The sequence below is a fragment of the Acanthopagrus latus genome, chromosome 3, assembly GCF_904848185.1.
Source record: "Acanthopagrus latus isolate v.2019 chromosome 3, fAcaLat1.1, whole genome shotgun sequence".
NCBI classification, from domain to species: domain Eukaryota; kingdom Metazoa; phylum Chordata; class Actinopteri; order Spariformes; family Sparidae; genus Acanthopagrus; species Acanthopagrus latus.
The window spans coordinates 3,097,810-3,117,815 of NC_051041.1; the positions used below are offsets into that span (position 1 = coordinate 3,097,810).

The following is a 20,006-nucleotide window of genomic DNA, read 5'->3' on the forward strand; positions in this document are numbered from 1 at the left end:
CAAAATGTGTGATGTGTATCGACAGATGAACAAGTATGAACTTATGTGACTAAACATGTAAATGTTATAAACTCAAATGTATTGTTCTTTCTTTTTGTGCTGATGTTTGTCTTTTCAATAAAATCCTCACATTTTAACAAGTTTGGTCCACATGCTCATTTGTGACGACACTTCAATATATTACCTGAACATTCAGTGTTCTCACAGAGGATTTGAATGAGGAGATTGATATCAATGTGAACTCCGAGCAGAGTTAGCTCCCAGACAAGGTTAGCTTAGCTTAGCTTGAACACATGATCTGAAGGTTCACACAAATTAAATATACAAGTAACATACAACAATTATAGAAATGATTTAAATACAATTTTTAAATGTTACTATATAATACTCTAAATAATCAATATCACCTGTTTCTGCGTGATTCCTGACAGTTTGGTGCTCATCCTTCACTAACATCTACAATTGCACTGTAAATCTATAGAAACAGTCTCTTTATAGTGTTAATGTGTTTATATGGGTTTATTACATTTACTTCTGTTGGTGAAATGTTCTGTTGTGGGCCTAAGTCTGAGCAAACTTTAAAATAACTTTATGGAAAAGTTTTAGTTACTGTTATCATCCGGAGGTTTGTGCGAGTGTCTTCTTATTTTGTTAAGAGTGTAACTGAGCGTGTTTTAGAAGTGAGGGCTCGTTACTGGCGCTAACTGAAGACAACGATGGGACTGTTGCTAGCGGTTAGCATCGCTAACTGCTAATCAGGAGACGAGGTTGGATGTTAACATGGAGGATGGAGGAGTCGTGATGGACTGAGCCTTGGAACAGAACCGAGCCTCTGGACGGGTCTCTGGTCACGTGTGCCAACTGACCAACTGAAACAGTACAAAAACCCGGAGTATTACTATTGTGAAGGTTTCTGATGTGAGTGTATTTCTGTCATGAGGTGATTCAAAACAAAGGAGAAAGATATGAGCCACAAGGTTTAGACATTAAAACTGTTAATTAATGCTAAATCCTTGTTTGAAGCTGTTTTACATGCTGATGATGTTTATATTAAATAATAGCTAAAGTTACAGTTAAAGTGAACTGCATGGGAAAATGAATGCTCAATAACAGCATAGAAACAATTAATAAATTAACTAGGCCTCTCTGCATTGTAAATTTGATGTTATTGTAAAACATCCAGAAGATACATTTTAGTAGCTCTCACCAAGTGGCTCCCATGCAGTCTGATACATAAAAGAGGTATTCATGAATTCATAAAACAGAGTTGAGTGAGAGGGCTACAATAGAAAACGTCTTTATACAGTATAGAAATTTAGTTCTTTATATGATTAAATGTGTTGCAACAAAAGAGAGAAAAACTTTTTGAACACATTTTAAAAAGATAATCATCTCAGGTGTGTTTAGACTCTCTGAGACCGCTCCTCTTTATGAAACGCTCTCTAAATACAATACTTTCAAAAAAGTAAAAAATGTTACATCAGTTTAAACAAAGGCAGTGAGTCGCTGTAGGTGTGTGATGATATAAGACAAGAGCTGTGTTAAAATATGTTCAGATGAATTTATCAAAGTGAAGTCCACCTGTGTTGGAATAAATGTAAAATATGACACCCTATGTGAGAGGTGTTGGTGAGGACTAGGTCACTTGAAGGCAGTCTGGACTAGTTTTATATTCAGGACAGAATCACTCTCACTTCCCTCTGCCAGAACAAACAACAAGAAACAGTTGATCCAGCTCGGTCCTTCTCTCACTCATCCTCTTCAAAACAGTATCAGAATGTTGTTGTTGTTGCTTCTCTTCTGTCATGTTTCATCTCCAGGTAAGATCACATTTTAATCTTTAAAATCTTTAAACTTCACAGTGCGCTTGGTTTTTTTTTGCTCCAAGTTTACTTTCACTTTCAGTGGAGTTGCATAAACTGTATTTTGGGTGGGTCAGTGCAGAATGATGTGGGCCGTCTTTTCCTAGAATAAAAATGGACTTATAAAAACTTGGAAGTAGCAAAAAGGACAAACTGCGTCTTCTCTCTATACAGTATAGATATTTAGAAATTTACATTATTTAGATTAAATGTGTCGCACCAAAAGGGGTAAAAACCTTGAACACATTTTTAAAAAGATAATCATTTCAGGTGTGTTTAGACTCTCTGAGACCGCTCCTCTTTATGAAACGCTCTCTAAATACAATACTTCCAAAAAAAGTAAAAAATATTACATCAATTGAAACAAAGGCAGTGAGTTGCTGTAGGTGTGTGATGCTATAAGACAAGAGCTGTGTTAAAATATGTTCAGGTGAGTTAATCAAAGTGAAGTCCATCTGTGTTAGAATATAAGTTGATATATACAATGTAAAGTTTGTCTGGACCTAAAGTGAAAAAGCCTGTTTTTATATTTTGACCCTGTTCCAGTGTTAAAGTCCTCCTCAGATAACTTTCCTTGAAGCTGTTTATGAAACACAGAACAGTTCACAAGTGAACTAGTGACCCAAAGCTGGAGGCTGCTGGTCTCAGGGCTCCAGAGACCAATTTGGTCGCACACGCGACCAAAATTTGTAAAGTTGTGCCTAAAATTATTCTTAGGTCGCACAGAAAGGAGAGACTTTATTCGTCCCACAAAGGGGAAATTTGCAATTTGCATTTCATGTTGATAAAGTGGCCTGAATGATGTGATGGCGGTAGCAGTATGTTATGATTGACAGCGACAAAGCAACCCAAAACCTGTAGCCTGTTACTGATTGGTGCATGGAAATATGTGACGTCACATGTTATTTCCCCCATTAGAGCTCTGCCCACTTCAAACATGCAGCACATGGTTCTGCAGAAACATAGCTGATTGTTGAGTCTCATTCCCAGGTCATCAAATACCAGAGCTTTGTGTCGGGCAGCTGTGAAACTCTCAGCCTCTATTTCATACATGTCTTTGCTGCCATCTAACGGCTGTTTAGTGGTATTATATACAGTATTACAAACGGGGCTTTTTTTTTAACCCTGCGATATATATTGCGATATGAAAAAATACAGGAATTTTCCTCATTTGACCTGAATAGCACTTTATGTTATGCTACACTGATGCCATCTTGTGGACAATTAACTTGCACTGATCCTACCTCTTTTTGATGTCCTGAGCTGTGTGGTACTGACATAAATGGTCAAACAAATGAGTTGTGTTACCTCTCCATGTGGCAACAGATGTCACGAGATCTAACAAGAGGTATCATCCTTTTTGTAGCCAAATAATTCCAGATAAGTGACGTTGCTTTTCTTTTTGGCACCAAGTCTTCTTTTTCTGCGATTTTCTCTTATTGTTGCTCATTTTTCAGTGCAGTTACCAGCGACTCACTCCATGTGCAGGGCCGTGGTCTGCTTCGGCACACTGAATAAGAACTAATGTGATTGGTGAATCGCTGTGTGTCAGGTACCCTTGCCATTATCTCCTACATTGCAGGCCCTGCCATGTGACTATTGTGCACACATACATCGCGATGACGATGCTCAAGTTTCAAGACAACGATATGTCATGCAGCTCTAAAACAAAAGAAATTTAATGTCTTTTTGTCTTGTTGGCTAATTTTTGATTTTTCAATGGTAAGCGAACTGGAAAAAACAGTGCACGCTGGGTTTCACCAACAAGTACTGATCAGGCCAGTGGCGTGCACAGATTTTTTGAAGGGCAGGAGCGAAAAGAAAAAAAAGGCACATACCAGGAGGGCACTTTAGTGTGTGTTTTTGCCCCCTAAGAGGACAGTTTATCATGTTTTAACCAGCTAAGGGGGCAGTTTAGTGTGTTTTGCCAACCAAGAGGACACTTTAGCGTGCATTTTTCAACAATTGCCCCTTGTGCACACCACTGCCACAGAAACACGTGATATTGATTATTTGGAGTATTATATAGTAACACTCGATCATTTTCTCTCTGGGTGCATCTGTATTTAAATCATTTCTATTATTGCTGTATGTTTCTTCATATTTAATGTGTTAACATCAGCTCAAATCACTACTGTGAATAAACGTGTTTCAACATGTTTCTCACTCTGAGTCTCTCAGTTTGTTTCTCTTTCTTTCTAAACGTATCTTATGACCTCCTGACAGGTGAAGCGTTACAGGACATCAGTCAGATGTTTGTTGTCAGAAGGCTCCTTTAACAGAGATACTGGCTCACTGTTTAATCTCTAACTTCAGTGTTCATGCTAAGCTAAGCTAACCTTGTCTGGGAGCTAACTCTGCTCGGAGTTCACATTGATATCAATCTCCTCATTCAAATCCTCTGTGAGAATACTGAATGTTCAGGTAATATATTGAAGTGTCGTCACAAATGAGCATGTGGACCAAACTTATTAAAATGTGAGGATTTTATTGAAAAGACAAACTTCAGCAAAAAAAGAAAGAACAACACATTTGAGTTTAACATTCATTCATGTTCATCAGTGCAAAGGAATTTACATGTTTAGTCTCATAAGTTCATAGTTGTACATTTGTCGATATACATCTCCCACTCTGCTCACCGCTCATATGAGAGACACACTGGCTCCATGAGAGACCAAACTCCATATTCTCCATCTGTAGAGTGGTGCAGCTATAAACTATTTTTGGAGGCTAAACCTGAAGTTAGCATCGCCCTGGTTCCCTCCACAAGAAGTCTATGGGATTTTTTTAAATTAGATTTTAGAAAGTCGCAGAAAATAATCTCTGTGACTAACACAAGTTTATGATTCTTACATGTTTTGTTCATGAAGATAATCTTCACAGATGAACATGAACTCTAAGTTAAATCTTGATTAGTAGAAAGTTATTGTGAGGCTGTAAACGGACGACATCATGGTCACCACTGCTTAATGTCTTACTTCAAAATTACAATACTTGTTTTTTATGAACAGATCAATGTACAAGTTGTAAAGTTAGAATAGTTTGTAACTAAAGTCTGGTCACATGCTGTCCACTGATTGTTTTGAGTATGAATTCAACAGAAAACAACAATTAATAAAACAACCAATCAGAGCCATAGAACATAGAACAGTCCATCTTTTCAATCAGTCCTTTTTGTATAACTTTACTTATATTGCAAGAATCCATCTTTTCCTCGTTTACTGTCTTTAGAGATTCACTGAGTGTGTTTGTCATTCAGGTCTCTGGTTTCAGCTGCTCAGAGAGCTCTGTGCTGTTGTCAGGAGCTGCAGGTCAGAAACAAACATCCTGTATTGAACTTTTATAAACAATAAATACAGGAAACAGTGTTGAAAAGGTTCATCTGCACAATAATGTGAAACATGTTTTAATCTAAAACATGAAGTGTGAGTCTGATCAGCTGAAATAGAACCAAAGTAAGTTTTACTTACAAGATGGGGGGCTGATGGCTGAAATCAAAACAAGACAAATAAATTCAGTCACAGTTGTAAATGCCAGATTATCTTTAGTCACTTTATTCCTCTCTTCTACTCACTCAGACTGAGTATCTGTTCATACTCAGTCTGTTTACTGCTGACTGGATTTACTTTCTCTGATGCTTGTTTTAATTCTGCAACCTGAGTAAACAAAATTAACTCAAGGACTAAAATAAAAGTAGTGAAATCTTTCCTTTTTCTCTCTCACCTTTCTTCTTTTTGTAAACGATGAATCCAGCAGCACCGATGAGAATGAGAGCAAAAACAACCACTGCAGCAGTGACGAGGACGGTCATGTTACTGGGCTTCACTGTTGAACACAACAATAGTTTATTATTACTGTTTTTGTTGTAGTTCCCATGCACTCCCCTTCAGCACCCTCTGATCTCACTCTTACCCCAGTTGGTTCTGATCCGATCTTTCTCCAGTTTGGTGATGATTTCCTCCTTCACACCAGAGAACTGAAACACACAGTCGTACCTGGTCCAGTCTTCAGGTGTGACTGATGAAAGGTTCAGGTGAACCCTCATCTGGAAGGTTCCATCGTGGTTGGGGAGGATCTCTCCGTGGTCCACCTCCTCATGAAGCTCCTCTCCATCTTTCCTCCAGACGAGTGAGGCTCTGTGAGGGTAGAAACCTGTAGCGAGGCAGCTGACTGGAGAGGAGGGAGTCTTCTGGAGGAGAGACACTGAGGGAAGCTCTGGAGAGGAAAGAGAGAGAGATTAAAGAGGAGAGAGAGGAAAAGAAACAAGGTCAAAGAAAGATGAAGAAATTATATTTGGAATCAGTAACAGAAGGTGTGAAAGTGCTTTCAAGCAAATGTTGAACAAATGTATTTTGTGGATTCATTTGGATTAATAATACAATGACAGTTCAGTCTGAGCAGCCTATATGAAGATCACTGTGTCTAATAAATTATATAACGTCAGGTGATCCTACCTTTTCTCAGCAGAAAGCTCCTCCCATAGTCCACATACTTCTTCAGCTGCTCAGGAAAAATCTGAGTCAAAACTATCTTAATTTTTCTTCCTAATTCTTTTTTGGCGTTCAATAATAATTTTGCAGGGAAAGCCTCAGGTCTTTGAGCGATCCATGTAAATGTATCCCCATTCAATTTCATGAAGTCTTCTCCATCATAACCAATCTGAGCGAAACCTTTAACCTCTTCAGTCTCTTCATTCCACTCACAACCTCCCAACACCTGTACAACATGGTCACCTGAGACAGAGACAGAGACTGTAATTAACACTGATTCACAGATGAAACATTCAGTGTAAAGATGATCTTAAAAACATTGTACATTGTGTGATGACTGCTGTTTTTAACTGTGTGATCATGAATCAGGTTATTATCAGTAGTTTGTGTTTAACAGCTTCAGCAACAAGTCTAACTAGCAGCTGATTAATGTTGACATGATGAATGACAGGTAGTGGCTGGACCACTGAAGACAAACTGATATGATGGTTTACTTTACATCAATCTCTATTTCAGGTTCTGTGTAAAATGATGTTAGAGTTTGAACTGATTGGTGTCTTGAGGCCCTGAGTCACTTTACAACTAAGATGCAGAACAGTAAAAAGTTAAACAGGCTGTAACATGTTACACACTGTACCTCCAGTTTGGTGGAGGAGACGCATCAAAATGTTTATGTAGTCTTTGAATTTATTTGGCAAAAAGTGGAAACACTGTTGTCTGTACCGCTCCCACTGATCAGGATTCTCTGTGAAGAATGATTTAGCAATGTCCTGTTTTACTTCCATCCTTTCTTTGCTGTCACAGGTCCCCACCAGAAGTTCATCAATTTCTAGTGTCACCACAAGTTCTGGGATGTTTGGGATTCCAGCTGATGCAGTTGCAAAATACTTCATGGAGTGTAGCACTGCAGGACAAACAAAGGAGCTTATAAATAACACTGATCATAAATATGATGCTGAGTGGAAATATAAATATGATATAAAGTGTGAGTGTTTGCTGTGAAGGATCAAAATGCAAAAGTTTTAAATGTAATGTGCAGAACAAACAGCCTCCATTCAGTATGAACACACACTCATCATCACCACTCAGAAATATGATGAAATCAGTATGAGTCAGTTAAAACAGTCTGATCAGGTTGAAGCAGGTGTGTAGTCAGTAATGGGCCAAGTTTAGTCAGAATGTATTTTATCACAGAAAATACAAAAATGAATCTAATAAACACATGGCTTTGTAACGTTACTGTCACAACAGTGAACCGTGATGCCATCAACTGTTCATGTATCCAGAGGAATCAGAACCATCTAAAAGTTCTGTTGGATATTGTACTGTTTTGTGTCCAGCAGAACATCCTCCTACATGGACACAGGGGATAATGTAGACGCTCTCAATAATGAAAACTTTCTGAAGCAGTTCAAGTTCATGAGGATCCAAAATCATCTGGAGCAGCTGCACAGAAACAGAACATTGATGAGTCCAGATGTTCAACATGAGCTGCTGGAGTCAGCAGCCTGTTCGCTGTTGATCAGGATCAAAGCTGAATTCTTTGAACCAGGCAGATATTATGTCCTGATAGCAGACGGATATGAAGATGAGTTAAAGCGTGAACTCGTAGCTGTGAGATATGTTCACACAGGGAAAATAAAAGAATGGACCACCAGGTTCAGGGACACAAATATTTCAGAGAAGATATTACAGGTGATTGAACCACTGCAACTTGACCCATCTCTGTGTGTTGGATCTAGTTTAGACTAGTGGTTTTCAAAGTGGGGGCTGCCAGGGGGCACTAGGGGGGCCTCAGAAAACTGGAGGGAAGATATAAAAAAAAAAGTGTTTTTTTTCATAAACATTTGTCCTGTACGATGGAGTATTAGGACCAGACTAAGAATTTTTTTTTTCTTTTTTCTTTTGAAATTACGAGAATAAAGTTGTCATTTTATGAGAACTCTTACAAGAAAGAGCAGTCTTCCCCCTGCGTTAAAATGATGAATGTTGAGTTATACTTTGGTATCATTTTCACAAATAAGGAAATACTTAATCTTTTGATATCAGGACTTTGAAGTGATTGTGCAAACGACTGTGTCTATTTCAAAGAAAGAACTGCTCACGTCAGATCTTGATAACTCTATCGAAGCGTTTTTCTCATTAAAACTACTTTTTTTCTTGTGTTATTATTACATTATTCTCGTATTACTACGACTTTCTTCTCGTAACATTATGGCTTTTTTTCCTTGTATTGTTACGTTTTTATTCTGGTAGTATGACTTTATTCTTGTAATATTACGACTTCATTCTCGTAATTTCTTTTATTTTTTTCCTTCTTAGTCTGTCGTAGTCCTGAACCATAAAACATGCAAACTGCTGTAATCGTCGGGTCTCAGGTTCAGCTGCAAGTTCAGCATGACTACGTCATAATCTGTGTTGACCTGTTGGTTGTTATCAAGCTGCTCTGCTCCTCAAGCTATCGAGTAGCTAGCTAGTGCAAAATGGACATGAATTTGACAACCAATAAACTGAAGGAGCAGACCAACAGGCCTGCTGTGGAGGACTCTGGGGCAAAAATCCTAAGAACTCCAAAATACGAGGCAGCATACATTAAGTATGGCTTTACAGCCAAACAGAAAAATGGCCATGATTGTGTCCTCTGTCTGGAGACCCTCTCAAATGAGTGTTTGGATGTTCGATAATAATTTTCTTATGCTAAACAAACGTAATTATTGAATAGTGAATAAAAGTAAGAAAATACATTCATGTTTCTTTACATATTTTGTAGCATTGTCTGTGGGATTGGGGGTCCCTGGCCAGAAGCTAGTTCTGTTTGGGGGCCTTGGCATGGAAAAGTTTGGGAAGCCCTGGTTTAGACGATGTCTCCGTTGTGTCAAGAAACAAGGGAGGAGTGCATGTGATTCTGAAACAATCTTTTCATCCAGCTGTGAACGTCCACTGTAACTCTCTGACTGAATCTGGTGTCTCTCAGCACGTTAGCACATGCTTTGATACAGTGAAGAATATACACCGTGTCATGAGAGGCAGCAGCAGACATGCAGGTTTGTGGAAGTGCAGAAAGAGCTCCATCCAGGACACCGAGCTGGGAACTCGATCTGTGGACACATGCTGGAGCTCTAAATCTGGAGCAGTGAGCCAAATACTGATGTTACTCGATGTAATATTAGAAGTGTTTGCAGAGTGTGCAATTGGTCAAACAAAGGTCGAGGCTCAGTCCCTGCTCCAACAACTGCAAACAAAACAGCTTAGATTTTTACTTGTTGTATCGTGACTATCGAAACCAGATTAGTCACTGAGAGGGGAATACAGGGATCTGTCCGACGTGCTTAACCCAAGAAGAAACGTGAGGCCGTAACTGTCGTTTGGGGGTGTTTATGTTATCTACATTTTCGTAGATGGACTTGCAGAAATGGGCTACGTGATGGTAAAAAACAGGAATAATAGCACACTGCCTCTCCTCTCTCAGCATCAAGCAAACAATTCACAGTCAGACGCAGGTGGCATTCATCAGGCAATCATTCAGCCCCAGTGACACACACGCACACGCACACACACACACGCACACGCACACACACACACACACACACACACACACACACACACACACACATCTCTGCCAACACATAGACATACCTCCAGACACACATATTACCTGCTAGTGACAAGCAACACATCCATGCCGCTACACTCGTCATATTTGGGGAATTATTCAAGTTGAATGATTTTGACACAAAAGGTTTACAAAACCAAACATGATGAGTTTCTGAGTGCATTGACCTAACTGAAGGACTAAAAGAGAGTCATGCTCACGTTAGAGACAATTCAGGTCGGAAAGTACCCAGTGGGCTGGAATTTCCATCCCTCATGGAAGTATGGGACATTTGTTTGCAGTTTTAGGCATGAAGAATGAGAGCTCGACAGTGATAGGACGAGAGAGTGGGAGCCTCGCAGCGGCAGGTCTTCTCACAGGAAGCCAGTTGGGACGTGTCTGCAGCTGCCTCAAGGTAGTTATATTACATCGGGCTGTGATCAATAATCTGCTACATGCAACAGATGCAGAAATACAGATGTTACTAAGAAGACGCTCTCCCGCAGTGTCAAAACTAACAGAAAACAAACAGCTCACAGCTCTTTGTATCCGAAGCATCTTCTGAAGCTACAGTTTCTCATTCACTTCTATGATGGGACATGTCGTGCTATTCAGATTATATTTAATCTCTGGTTGAATTTACTAGCAAATAAATGAATCACAGCAAACAAATGACTGATTTCCTGGTTAAATGTCAGTCTGAGGTGGGCGTGTCCTCATGTGGACTGGCCTCAATAGAAGGCTGTGTGACGCATAAACACTGATTGATTTAAATATGAATCAATATAAACACATTGCCCTAAATGTGAAGAAAACACACAACTATCATGTTATTAATTAATGCTTTATCACTCTGAAGAACTGCATCCTTCAGTACTAATGAATCAACAGTTAAAATGTTAATAATAAAAAATGTTTTACTGTATATATTTTTCTCAGATACATGAAGAGTTTCTGTGAGGTTTCACTGTCTGCATTGTATGACTACTTTTCAGTATTTAGGAAAGACATAATAATTTCAGCCAATTCTGGGTGATATATCGTCAATAGACATTAATAATCAGGAAATAGTTCAATATAATATTGATACTCTCATTTCTTCAGAAAACAACAAGAAAAAATTCTTTGTTTGTTTTCTCACCCAGATAATTTTGCACTGCAAAAAATAAAAGGTCAAAAAGAAGAATCAACTAAAAATACCATAAAATTCACTGTTTATTGTAATACAGCAGGTTTTTCCAGGACAGAGGAAGTCGTTCACTCTACAGAGTGATCAATAGATTTCATCCAGATTTCACTGAACAGTATGTGGTTGATTTAACAGTAATAAAGCAGATTGTTGTTCTCTATTAATTCAAATAAGCATGCAAACGTGTTTTAGTCTGAATCAGGATGTAACAGACAGGTTTTTGTTGTGTCAGCCTTTATAGACTGAGCTCTGTTGAAACTGTCGCTGCTGCTTCTAAGTTTTTATAAAGTCCTTCTTTGTTCTGGGAAAAGATGTTCCACATTATTCTGCACTGACCCAATGTACAGTCTCTGCTACTCCACTGAAAGTGAAACAAACTCAGAGTAAAAATTTGAGTGGACTGTGAAGTTTAAAGAGTTTAAAGCTTTAAAATATGATCTTACCTGGTGATGAAATGTGACAGAAGAGAAGCAACAACAATAAACTTCTCATCTTGATTTGATGAAGACGAGTGAGTGAAGGACCGAGCTGGATCAGCTGTTTCCTGTTGTTTATCCTGGCAGAGGGAGGAGATGGTGGCATGTGATTAGTTTTTTTCTCACCTGTGAAGAGCTCTGATTCAGAACATCCTGCAGATCCAGTCATGTGCAGGCCCCAACATGCCATCCAAGCAGCACTGCAACATTAGTGTTTGGAATATAGTTTTATTTGTGGGTTGAAATGAAGAAAGAATTGGCTCCTTTTTTTATGATAATATGGTTGAAGTCTGCTGGTGATCTGACAGACTGAAATGTTTCACCAGCAGTAACTTAACATGAGTTCAGAAACAACTGAAAAGCAGCATGATGTAACAAACAGCTGAGTTCATCTGAGTTATTCAAGTTCAGTATTTTAGCTCGTTCATTAATAAATACAGAGCAGCTGGAAGTTCATGTTTCTTAGTCTCCCTTTTACTTACTAGATCCCAACAGCACACAAACTGATTCTATTTTTTTTCTCTAAATCTATTTGAATTTAATTTTCATTGTTTATCTTATTAAACGTGCGTGCCTGAGATGGTTCTGTGCAGGATAAGAGACGCTTTTTCTTGGTAACCTTTTCCTCTCAGCATAAAATCGATCACTTCCCACTTCCCTCTGCCAGGACTAACACCAGGAAACAGCTGATCCAGCTCGGTCCTTCACTCACTCGTCTTCATCAAATCAAGATGAGAACGTTATTGTTGTTGCTTCTCTTCTGTCACGTTTCATCAGCAGGTAAGATCATATTTTAAACCTTTAAACTCTTTAAACTTCACAGTCCACTCGACTCTTTCCTCCGAGTTTGGTTTCACTTTGGTGTCATCGTCCTGCGCTCATGATGTTGGTGAGCGTGTTCAGACTGAATGGAGGCTGTTTGTCCTGCAGTCAAACACTCCCTGAAGTTCTTCTTCACTGCGTGTGTCGGAGTCCCGAACCTGCCGGATATGGTGTCGGTTGCGATGATGGATGGAGTCCAGATGGGGTACTGCGACAGCAGCAGAAACATCAGGCCAACGCAGAACTGGGTGAAGAGCTTATTACAAGAAGACCCTCAGCAGGTGGACTGGTACCGAACCGAGTGTTTCGAGAGTCAGCCGAACTTCCTCAGAGACACGATGCGCAGTTGGATGCACCTCCTCAACCAGACTGGAGGTCAGTGTGTGAGCCTGTTGTGTTCCAACTTACACCTGAGCTGAAATGACAGTGATCGTCTGCAGGTGACACTGTAACACCCTCTCGGTACAGCGATGATGCATGTCTGGAGTCTGTGGACGTTTAAAGTCTTCAGTGTGTTATTAGACTCAGTGTCTCTACAGTGATTCTACACTGACGTTTATACATCCAGAGACATTAATGTCGGGCCCAACAGCTCCAGGCTTCATTTGATGGACTTTGGCCCGACATTAAATATGTAATCATCAGCTCAGATACTGATTACACAATATTCCTATCACACGTCTGTAGGCGTCTCCTCGACTAAAGCACAGAACCACTGGATCTGAAAAGAGATAAAATGTGAGAGATGGGCAGTATTTCCATTAGGCCTGAGTTTCATTAGAATACTCTCACATAGCTTCTCAGTAGTTTATCATTTGTTTCCTATTTTGCTGGAAGTTAAATTAAGCACCCACAAGAAGTGATCTGAGCTCCCAAGCATTAAAATAACATTAACACATTACCAGCAACCATGACTATAAACACAAATAATGTTGCTGTTTAATTTATTGTATGTGATGAGTTTTATTTACGTCAATGATCCAAAAGAGCTCAAAGACACGTGTTGTCCTAACAAACCAAACCGGACCACCACACACTGAGGCGGCTCAGAGGAGGACGTGGACATAATACACGTTATTAAATATTTATTGTGCAAAATCAGCAATATAGTGAAGATCGTCTTTCAGCAGGAGGTTTCATCTCTGTTATTTACTGTCTCTGTCTCAGGTGTCCACATTTTACAGAGGATAAGTGGCTGTGAGTGGGACGAGGAGACGGGAGAGGTTGTTGGTTCTAATAATTTTGGTTATGATGGAGAAGACTTCATATCAATCGATCTGAAGAGAGAGATATAGATCGCTCCAAAACAACAGGCTTCGACCACCAAACTGAAATGGGATGCTGACAAAGCTAAAATGAAGCATAATCAGAATTACCTCACTAAGGTTTGTCCTGAGTGGCTGAAGAAGTATTTGGCCTATGGGAGGAGCTTCCTGCTGAGAACAGGTAGAATCACCTGACCTGATGTAGTTTAATGGACACAATCACGTTCATACAGTCTGCTCAGACTGAACTGCTGTTGTGTTTTCACTCCAGTCAGTCTGACGTTACATTGTTGTCTCTGTTAAAACTAGAAATAGTGTCATTGATCTCTCTCCAGAGCTTCCCTCAGTGTCTCTCCTCCAGAAGACTCCCTCCTCTCCAGTCAGCTGCCTCGCTACAGGTTTCTACCCTCACAGAGCCTCACTCGTCTGGAGGAAAGATGGAGAGGAGCTTCATGAGGAGGTGGACCACGGAGAGATCCTCCCCAACCACGATGGAACCTTCCAGATGAGTGTTGACCTGAACTTTTCATCAGTCACACCTGAAGACTGGACCAGGTACGACTGTGTGTTTCAGCTCTCTGGTGTGAACGAGGACATCATCACCAAACTGGAGAAAGATCGGATCAGAACCAACGAAGGAAAGACTGTGTTTAGTAGCAACATCGAGAAAGGTGAGAAACACTCTTTTAACTTTGTTTTTATTGCCGGATAGCTTTGGTTTGGCTTCCTTCCTTGTCAGTTTATATAATCTCAAAGATTTTCTTTTTTAATAAATGTCACTGATGAAAGTATTGCAACACATATTTTGCAATAATTTCAAACAGGGTTTCAGCCTCAACAGTCCCAGAAACTGAACATTTCTTGCTGTTGTAGTTTAACTGGTGGAACACAGGTTGGCTTTTATTATGAAGCTGTCACAGGAAATGCTCTGGTTTTGTCAGTTGGCTTAACATCGCCTTCGTTCATCAAAAATTAGCCTACAGACCAAAACAATGATCAGTTTCACCTGATGACAGGTCGACGACAGGTCAACATGGCCGTCAGTCACAGTTCCAACAGATTCAAGTCTACTGACATGTTTTACTGGATCCAGTGACAGTCAGAGGTTTCAGTTGATCAGGAGAGTTTCTGTATGTTGGCACCAACATCAGTAGCTGCTTTCACATTATACTGTATAAATCCACCTCAGACAATTAATATCGAGTTAAAACAGGTAATAACATGATAAATACTCTATGTGTGATGAAGAGCTGGATGGATTTACATCTGTTCTAACTGCACGTTGTCTTGTTTTTTCTTTCTTTTCTTTTCTGCTGAACAGATGAGACCAGTAAAGTCACCATCCTGATTATTGTCATACTGGTTCTTATTGCTGTCGTCCTGATCGCTGTTATTGGGTTTTTTGTTTCCAAGAAGAAGAAAGGTGAGTAACATTTAATGGCACCAACGTCTGCAGCAGCTAACAGCAGCAGTGGAAGGCTCAGAGTACATAAATCTGGTTTATTTGTCAGAGAGGGAAAATGAGATCCAGTGGGGAAAATAAGATAAAAGATGTTTTGACATTTTAAAGTGTGACAAGTGAAATGATTCGTCTTTTCTTATTATTTCATCTCCCTCCACGTAAGTCCATCTTATTTTTACTCTATAACCTCTGATCTGATCGCACTGCAGATTAAGAAGCTTCTTTTTACTTTTTACTTATTTTCATGTGGCAGCTCGGCCCAGTCCTTCCTCTCCTGGTGAATGAGGCTCTGAAGAAGAAAAGAAAGGGATGAAAGAGGACGAAGCAGGAACCAGCAACTAACTATATACAGGTACATTATTAGATGTTACTGTGTGACTATGAAGTAAAAAGACTCAGTTCATCATCTGTATGATCAGGTTGGACCACTTGTTTTGTGTTATTTATTATTGTGTTACAAGTAATAGAATGAGTGGCAGGTATGTTTGATAACACACCACATATGTATTTCTGTATGTCGAGGTTGATCTATTGATTGTGGATTCAGTGAATCCAACAATAGTCGTGCTCGGGTCAGACAGTCAAAGTGACGTCTGTTGTGTGTTGTGAGCAGATTGTGTTTGTTTTTAATTAGCAGTTTGATGAAGGACAAACATGTTGCATCATTTCTAAGTTGGTTCATCAGATTCCCAGTTTAGTTTCCTGTCCAGCCCTGCTGACAGCTGAGATGGTTCTGTGCAGGAAAAGAGAACTAACAGAATGTTTCTGACCTTCCAGCTGCCGTCAACAGACTGAATCCAGAAACACGACTGACAAACACACCGTCCTGCTCACAGAGACGTCATGAGGAACAACAGATACAACGACAAGAAAACTAAAGTATTCACTCCTCTGCAGCTGCTTTAATTCAGTTTAAAGCACATTTAATTTTCCGGTGTTCAAATCATAAATAAATAAAAAAAGTACAAAACAAACATTGACTCAGAATTTTTGTAACTTCTTAATATAAAAATGATAAAACTTTATTTTGCTTTTATATTGATTTAATCTGTGACAGCAGCTTGTGTTTGAATCACAAATATGTTAAACCTGGTTTGTAATAAGGATAAAATTATAATTTTCTACAAAATATTTTACAGTGATTTAAAGCATTTCAATTTATTTCATGTCTTTTCTCTTCAAACTCTCAGTGCATCAATATAATATTCTTCTAAATCTGGCAACAGAAATATCAGAATTAGAATATTTACTTTAACTACAAGAAGATGAAAGCAAAGTTATGTTTTCTGTAGAATTTCTGTAAATACTGAATGCATGTAAAGTCTGATTCACTTGCACTTGTCAGGTTGGGGTTTTAAAGGGGAAAACTAAGGAAGGGGAGTTGGACCCAAACGCAGTTACCGGAGGCAAGATCAGGGAAACAAAAGGTGAGCTTTTATTAACAAAAGCCGAAATGCAAAAACAGACAAAATGGGACAAAAAGGCAAAGTAGCAACAAAACATCCAAACAAAGTAGCAAAATAAAGCAGTTCAACAAAGTGCAAAAGAAAAAGGCAAAGTACAAATCAAACATGAAAATCTTGAAACCAAAACATACCAAGCAGGGACAGGAGCAAACAGAAAACAATGACCGGATCAGGAGTGAAGGGAACACAGAGACTAAATACACAAACACTAATGACATGACGAGGAACAGGTGAGGAGAGAGGAGGAAGGAAGCCAGGTGAGATAATGAGGGGGAGGAGCACAGAGGAACAGACCAGGAGGGAACAAGACAACAGACAGAGGGAGCCAGAGGGGAGAACACAGGAGAACTTAAAGGACACATGAGGGCATGGAAAAATCAGAACATGACACACAAGACATGGACAAAACATAACACAACACAAGACATGATACAATGACGTAAATCAAATACAAGAAACCAAAAAACAGATACAAGAACAAACAAAAGCAGGATGACAGCACTCCTTCATTTCTTTTGTACTGATGTTTATTTTTTTAATAAAAAGCTCTTTATGTAAATACATGTAAATCCTCTCTGTGTCTGTAGTTACTGTGACATGAATTGGACCTGAGAACTTCCACATTAATGTCACACTGCTGGTTTGATACATGAGGATGAAGATGAACCTTTAAAAGAGAAACACGAGTACATGAAACTCACATTGATAGAAACATCTGCTGTGTTGAGACTTTATCTCATGTGAACCTCCTGTGAACCTGCGTCCTCATATAAGGGACTTTACATTTTACACCTTACACCTGAAACTTCACTCTGCTGTACTCAGACCTGTTTCTGCCATCTAGTGGTCACAAAGCCACAACACATTAATGAGTGCACAGCAGTTCCAGCCGGTTCAGTTGAGGTTGTGATGGCCGTGATGCTCTCAGCTCTGTGAGGTTGATGTGGGGAGACCAGTTATCCTGGCAGCTGTGCTGGTTCTGTATGTGAGTCTGGCCCGGTTCTAAACAGAGGGGTGCTTTTTTTAGAGTTCTATTCACTAAAGGAAGCTGTTATTTCTCTCTGAGCTCGTCTCTACAACGGACACATTTCACATGATTTGATCCAACATTAATATAAAGTCCTGAGTAGTTCAGCTTCACATACTAAACCTGAAACCAACACTGTGGAAATACTTTACACTAGTGGTGTTACTGAGCCTATAAAGCCTGTGTATAATACCACTAAACAGCCGTTAGATGGCAGCAAAGACTTGTATGAAATAGAGGCTGAGAGTTTCACAGCTGCCCGACCCAAAGCTCTGGTATCTGATGACCTGGGAATGAGACTCAACAATCAGCTATGTTTCTGTAGAATCACATACTAACCATCTAACCAACCAACCCATACTGCATGTTTGAAGTGGGCAGAGCTCTAATGGGGGAAATAACATGGGATTATATGTCGTTTCTCTTTCTCATTATTTGTTCTTACTTTTCTACTTTGTCTTTTTAATGCGCAATAACTGAATTTCTCCCCAAATTATCCATAAAGGATTATCGAGTTTGATCTTTTAGAAAACCACATCTATGCAATCCTGATGAAGATTAAGGTGAGTTTTTAAGAATTACTCCTCATAATCATTTGACTTTCTTTTTATGTTGACTTCCTCTTGGTCTTGTGATTGTTACAGAGAAACATGTGACATCTCTCAGGGATTTAACGCTAAACTACTTCACTTTGCTGTGGGAAAGTAACTTTATCGAGAAGTTCTGGAATCAATTTCGAAACAATATGGCTCTCTATCTTATGACATCCATGTTGTTCACCTGGAGGTGTGAATAAGTTACGTCACATGATTGATAGTTTAGCCGTCTCATTTGAAGTCTTCCAGATTGTTTGTGTAACTCAACTGTCTTCATTCAGTCTCTCAGAGAGCTGAGAGCTGTTGTCAGGAGCTGTAAAGACAAACACACTGTTAGTCCACTTATCCTGCACTGACACGCCTTTAAGAAACAACTACAATCTGCTGACATTTGCAGCCTGCAGCAGCTTAAACAGCAGCAGTGATGTAACCTGTCTTTGATGGTGACATCTTTTAGTTTATGATTAGAAATAATAATTTATGAAATTCAAATCCACAACCTATGCAAATTCAATAATGTGTTATTGCTGCCAAACAAATATCTAATTAATTCATGAATGTGTTTTTTTCAGGGATTAGATTATTCTAATCTAATTCCACATTATGTCAAACAGTCCTTGTTTCTGGTATTTCCAGAAGAGATTTCAGTGATGTTGGGAAAATGATTATTAAGCTTCAGATCAACTGTTTTATGCCCTAATGATGAGATTGATCTGCTTATGATCAGTTTCCATTTATTTAACTGTATTTTCCAGTAAATAAATCCTGACACAAGTGCATGTTACACCACATAATACAAGTTCCACTCACCACATGGAGGGCATCTGGCTGAAAGAAGAAGAGGTCTGTCTGTTTGGGACACTGTCTGCCCGTCGAGTGCAGCAGCTGCAGCCATGGTGTCGTGCTGGAGACAGGTATCTGTAAAGAGGTGAGCACAACAGTCTCTGATTTTTTCCAAGACCAAGATGGATGAGCACAGCTCTTATTCTGACTCTCTTCCTCCCTGGGGCATGAGGCCTGGTCAGGTTGGATGATTGAAAGATGATCTGGGCAGTGTTTGTCTCAAAGTCTGCTGCCAATGATAATCAATGTATTTCTGCAATATGTGTCTAAGAACAACAGCTGAATAAGTAACACTTTGAATGAGCCTCCAGCTGCTGCACCTGTATGCACCACCATGTTACTCTAAATGCTGGTTGTTCTATTTACAGTCAAGTGAGAGAAGGATCACACGGCCCAGAGCCTGCAAGAGTTTGCCGAGTGGCAGAAGTGTTATGAGGAATTGGGCATAGGGCTGAGAAGCAACAGCTGATGAGGATGTGGTGAAGTTTCTATGGACTTCAGTGACAATCCTAGTCAGCATGGCAGCTGAAAAAAGTATGTCAAAGACGAACAATGAGCCAAACAGGCCAACAAGATTTGAAGTGAAACTGAAGAAGAGCTCTGACACCACTGCAAGATGGTCGGCAGTTTATTTTCTTATTACTCCTCTTCAGCATCTTCTCAGTAGTGACATTATCCTGACTCACAGGCTCTGAGCCTTACAGAGTTTACTGGTGCTTCTAATTGTGAAATGATGATGCTGATGCTTATTTCAATTTTTCAACTGAAACTTAAAGACTTAAATCAAAGTTCCGAAATCTTCTTTCTCACCTTTAATCTTTTTGTAAATGATGAATCCAGCAGCACCGATGAGAATAAAAGCAAGAACAACCACTGCAGCAGTGACGAGGACGGTCATGTTACTGGGCTTCACTGT

At 39.5% G+C, this 20,006-nt stretch overlaps 1 protein-coding gene and 1 pseudogene across 2 annotated transcripts in view; one reads left to right on the forward strand and one right to left on the reverse strand.

Annotated features, from left to right (window-relative positions):
- The window catches only part of LOC119014448 (major histocompatibility complex class I-related gene protein-like), a 92,791-nt gene that overhangs the window by 63,618 nt on the left and 9,167 nt on the right, over positions 1–20,006 (reverse strand). The gene's annotated exons all lie outside the window — the stretch shown is intronic.
- LOC119014611 lies at positions 12,234–16,128 on the forward strand (annotated as a pseudogene).